Source organism: Oikopleura dioica, chromosome 1, assembly GCF_907165135.1.
Source record: "Oikopleura dioica chromosome 1, OKI2018_I68_1.0, whole genome shotgun sequence".
Taxonomy (NCBI): domain Eukaryota; kingdom Metazoa; phylum Chordata; class Appendicularia; order Copelata; family Oikopleuridae; genus Oikopleura; species Oikopleura dioica.
Genome location: NC_137291.1, coordinates 501176 through 507175, shown reverse-complemented (window position 1 = coordinate 507175; position 6000 = coordinate 501176).

Below are 6000 nucleotides of genomic sequence, written 5' to 3'. Positions count from 1 at the left end.
GACACAGCTGTAACAATACCGCAGTCAGCAGAGACGTCACATTGGGCCCTTGTTGCTCCTTTGAACAATAACACAAGCTCTTCATTTAACACCAGTTCTCATTATTCTGCAAACCAGTCAGCTCCGGTTAAAGCACCGCCGGTTGCTCCTCAAGAACCTGTTGAAATCTATCGAGCGCCGATTTTAAGAACACATCCAGATCTTGTCGTCGCTTCCGGAATGAAAAATTTGCATGAATTAAGAGAGAAATTCAGGAAATCGAAGGCAATTCTTCCAATCAGGGGCTTGGATTCGCTTAGCGAATTCGCTTATGAATTTTTAGAAAAATTTTTGCTTTCGCTTTTTATTTTTGGCTAAGATCCAGATTCTGTTCCAATCGAAGATCACTTTTTCTTCTTGCCCGAGAAAGTGAAATAAACAGTCAAAATCGATTCGTAAAGAGCCGAGGAGGGAGCTGACCTTCAACTGCGAAAAGAAAGACTCTATCAATTTCTTCAGATCATACAAAGGCCAGAAAATTTCCCTGATCATTATACCAGGTTTCAGCATACAGCTGCAAACTTTCGAGTAGCCGAGCCAAGTTTTGTCGCCTACGTTATTGGTCAAATTCTTCCAGGTGAGCTTATTTTGAAAACTATCTTGTTGCGATGTTTTCACATGTCCAAAGCTTAACTTCCGAACTTTTTTAAGGAGGCGATCAAGAGTTGTGTCCTTGTTGCAATTCTTCATATGACGATCGTCTTTATCAATTTCCTGTCCGAAAAACATTTTGTGGAGACAAACCCAATTGGGACGAGTCAAAGCCTCCTTCTGAAGAAGATCAAATGATCATGGAAATTGTGAGTTATTAAATAATTAATTATCTTAGATTTATGAATTATAACTTTTAATCAACTCTTCAAAACAAAAATTTACTTGACATTATTTGAAGACTGGCTGGAGCAAAGAACAACTTTACGCAGGAATGAAGGAGGTCCAAACAATGTGTAAGATTGCTTTCTATTTTGATTTTTACTTATTATATTTATTTCAGTGACCTTTCATTATTACCTTTTCATGATCATAAGATGTGCTGGACCGATGATCTTTTTGTTTTATATCATGATACTTCTCAGCCCCTTTTTCTAAGTCAGAAAAGACCAAGACAATTGTATTTACGATTTTTATCAAGGAAAAATTTTATAAAAAAAAATCTGTTCTTTCGTATTCATCTTAAATATTAATAAAGACATGAAAATCAAGCCAATGATGAGCTTCTCAGACCCGTCAAATCTGAACGCAGAAAGTCATTTTCATAATTTATTCTTGCCTTATGATGAATAAAGCATGTACATTCAATTTTGACAAGAATCATGATGGAAATCATTGATGGATGAACCGCATTGATGGATGTACCGCCATACAAGCGAGAATAAACTCTACTCCAGGGATGGAAAAATGACAAAATACGCTCAGATTTCCATCCCTGCTCTACTCCCTAGTAACAATTTTAGGGTAGGGTGGGTTGCGTCATTTTGGCGCTACGCTCCCGGTCAGGGTTGTAAATCACCCCACCTCAACCACCTCACCTCGACACAATCTCGCTGTTTGAATGCAATTTTTGAAACCACCCCACCTCACCTCAAATAATACTGAGGTGGTTTCAGACAACCCCACCCTGCCTCGAAAAAATCGAAAGCCACCTCACCCTCGAGGTGGGGTGGTCGATGTGATTTACAACCCTGCTCCCGGTTCAATACCTACCACACCGCCCGCAATAGAGATGGCGCATTTTGAGAAAGGCGCTTGCTGCGGGCGTTGTGGGGGAAAACCTGAAATTGTCAACACGGCCATCGAGGCCATCAAGACCATTTAAGAAATCAACAAAAGTCCCCATAACCTGAATTTGTCAACAACGCCATCAAGGCCATCAATTCTAGAAACTTGCTTCTTGGGTTTCGCTTTTTCTGCTTTCTGATCGTCGATTTTGCTCCAAAAGTACAAAAATTGAAAAGCTGTCTCAGTGGAAGCGATTTTACATTCAAATTTTGAGTTAATAAATCAGCTACGCAGTATAATCTGAGAACAAGAACGTTTCTAGAACCGCCCTTATAAAAACAACAAGAACCAAATCTACAAAACTTCTCAGAACCTGAAATTGGGAATTGATGGCCTTGATGGCCATGCTGGCCGTGATGGCCTGGATGGCCTTGTTGAAAATTTCAGGTTCGTCCCGTTGTGGCAGGTATTGTACCGGCCCGGTACTACTGGAAGCGCAGCGCTGGAATGACGCAACCCACCCTACCCTAAAATTGTAACACGGGAGTAGATTTTGGTATAAAATCACAAATTAATAAGGACGCGACGGGACAGAGGCCCTTACGCGCGCATTCTCTTGTATACTTATGGTAGAACTTATGGGGGGGACCCTACTTTACATCTTGTTTCGAACAATTAAGTCTTTTTGCAATAGTCGTTTTGACCAGTTAAACATATAAAAGAAACGTCATTTAAAATATAAAGGTCTCTTTCATAAAAAAATTTTGTGAGCTACCGCGTTAATCAGAGTTCGAAATCTGAAAAGATATGGCAACTGCGAATGTCAAGAAACTGGCAAAAGCTGCCAATTTCGATACTTTTTATATATTTTTTTCAAGTCTATCGAAATTCAAAACAATCTTTTTGACCAGTTAAACATATAAAAGAAACGTAAGTAATAATAAAAAGGTCTCTTTTATAAGAAAAAATAATTATATAACCAATATAATATAGGTCTTATGAGCGAAATTTGACAGATTCGTAGCTGATTTGTATAATACGAGGCAATTTGCTTTTAGCGAGTTTATGCCATTTAAGTAATTTTCTAGCAAAAGGTCCAATTTTAGAACATGATTTTGATAGTGTTAGAGTTAAAATAGACCGCCAAAAATGGAGGCTAATAATCGTTTTGACCTGTAAAACCTTTTCTGAGGGCAAAATTTTGTTATTCCGACAACCGACCCTTGAGAAAAATTAACGGGGGGGTTTAAACTAAAATTTCTGATATTTTTGCTTTTGACCGTTCTTTTTATCCATCTTGCTCCAAACTCGTTCTTTTCAGAAAAATTCCTACTTTTATTTCATTTTTAAAAAACATATTTGAAAAATTTTAGAAAAATCTAACCTCAAGGGGAAAGGGTCAACGAGAATCGAGATTTTCGTGACCTAAATGAGGAAAACCGGATGTCAGGCGCGTAGGGTCTGCGAGACCCGGGATTTTTAGGGTTTTAGAGTCAAGATAGACTTCGAAAAAATGAAGCCTCGAAATCGTTATTTGACCCGTAGAATCCATTTCCGGGGTCAAAAATTTCAAAATTCCGAAATTTCATTTTTTGAAAAAAGCTAACGGGGGGGGGGGTCCTTAAACAAAAATTCTGATACATTTTTTTCATGTGCAGACCCGGGATCTTCATGCAGACCCTACGCACCCTATATCCGGAAAACCGGCTTCGAAAGCAAAATTTGGATCAACATGTCGGTCAAAAATTCCTTCAAAGTAGGGCTATTTTCGCGAAAATGCACCTGAAATGGTTATCTTTTGTAATTTTCCTAATTTCACCTCCTTAAACTTTTTTTTATCAAATGGCTCAATTGATTCGGGAGGATCTGTTGATTCCAATAATTAAGGACATTTCAGTTAATAACCTCTTTAATTTTTTGGTATTCAGGAGTGGCTTTTTTTGGGACAAAAGAACAACTTAAGCATATTTTGAAACTTTCCTTTGTTAAGCAGATAATTTTGGCCAACCCTATTGGCCATATAATTTCACTTAAATAATGAAAAATTTTGTTAAGATTTTTTGTCGATTGATGACACCTCGCTAAAAAGAGTCATAAAAAAGGGATAATATCGCAGAGGAAATATCTTCGAAAAACTCACCCACACTTAAGGGTACCTGGGTCGAGATGGCCATCTTTGTGGGTAAATTACTACCCTTTATTCATAATGTAAAAAGCTCCTTAATAGCTAATTGGATAGATCTATCCTAGATCTCAGATCGTGACAGAGGACTTTTTTTGATTTCAAAAGTTTTTTCCAGATAAAACGCCGTCAAAGTTTGCGTCTCGGTCTAAAATAGCCAACTTCAACGCTAAATTCAGGTGAAAATTCTCATACAAACTTTTTTTTTTCTTTCTGGATTTATATAGTTCCAAGCCTCCTCTTCAATCGTGGCAGAGCAGATTTTTGGATTTCGAAGATTTTTTTAATTAAATTTTCAAAAGTTTGGACTAGTCATCGCGAGTTCCGCGTTTTTGCTTGGTAAGCTTCCATTTTTCCCGATTTAGAGATGATTTTAATTTTCTGTGGCAATTTTAAGCTTCACCACGATGTTAAGAGGGCCATAAGCTTTCAATCAAGCCCTTAATTAGCAAAATCAGAGATGAAAAATTTCTCGTCAAAATTTAAGGTGCTACCATTTCCTATAGATTTTTAACTTTGAAGTGGTTTTTGAAGGTGAAAACATTAAGATAGCTATAGGGTCATTATAGAGTTTTTTGTTCCTCAGAACCTGAAGAATCCGATTTTACGGTCAGAAAATAGTTTAAGGGGGTACCCAAACTCGACCTAGGTACCCTTAAGGACCTAAAGTTTAGGTTGTCTTTTATCAGTTTTTTATTTGTTTATCAATTATTAAATAATTATATCAATCTTTATTGTGATGACTTTGGTGCCAGTTGGTCAAACAAGAATAGTTCTAAGAACATTTTGTGTCAAAGAATTAATGAAGCGCATGTATAGGGTTTTTTTCGGGAACGCGACAGCCCCTTTTTCGCTTTCCCAACTTGTCGAAGTATTTATCAGTTTTTTATGATTTTTGACAGGAATATGTTATTTTACCTGCTGATTCCAAAAATTGAAAAAGATTTGACAAAAACAGTCTTTCCCTGTCACTCTTTTTTCGATATGCTTTTTATCAGACACTTGTCTTGAATCTCTGAAAAAATCTTTTTACGTGGGCTTACGGGTCGCTTGAAATCATTAGATAAGTGAGTAAAAGTGAAAGCGCGCTTATGCTTTGCGCGCAGGGCCCTTTTTAGGCTCCCCGGGTGCGCGTCATTAGCTACGGTTTGGGGGGTTGCGTCAGTAGTTACGGTTGCGTCAATAGCTACGGTGCGTCAATAGCTACGGTTAAAAATGAGTCATAGGGACCATAGAAATTGACACACAGTTTAGGGTGGGCATCAACCTAGGTCGGTTTTTCCGGTAATTTGGAAAACCAGAAGAATCCAGAGGTATCTAGGTTGGTCGGAACGAGAGTGTGGTCGCTTTACGCTTGCAAAAAAAGTTTTAAGTAACATTGTGGGCAATGTTTATTAAATCAAGGCTAAAAATGGTATTTTTTCATATTGGTATCATTTTCGTAAGCAAAAAGCGCCCACACTCTCGTTCAAACCGACTTAGATAGCTTCAAATTCTTGTTATTTTCTAAATTACCAGCAAACCCGACCTAGGTTGATGCCTACCCTAAACTGTGTGTCAATTTCTATGGTCTCTATGACTCATTTTTAACCGTAACTATTGACGCAACCGTGATTCCACTTCGATTGATTCTCCCAGTATTGTTTAAAAAATTTTAATCTATGAACTAAAAATATCTTACAACGTCAAGGTAATCGCAAAATAGCAATAAGTTTTTTCGCGTTACTCCCGTTTGATGCTCACAAAAGGTTCTGAGCTCATCATAAGCACATTTCAGCAAATGGCGCGGAATAAATGGAAGACCTTTACAAATCTCCCAAACTTTTTTAACAGCAGATGAAAAATTTGCGCTATGAGCTCGTTGCCCTGATGTGATACTTTACAAGACCGGAGGAGAAGAAGAACATCGACTGTAAGTCGCAGCGACTGCAGCTTTTATCTCTTGGTACGACGGATTAGAGAAAGGAGGCTCCATTGAAAACAGATTTTTATTTGCGAATGCGGCCCTTTTGCCCTGCACAGTACCGATTTCCTATGCTGATTACAGTCACTTGCTCCCC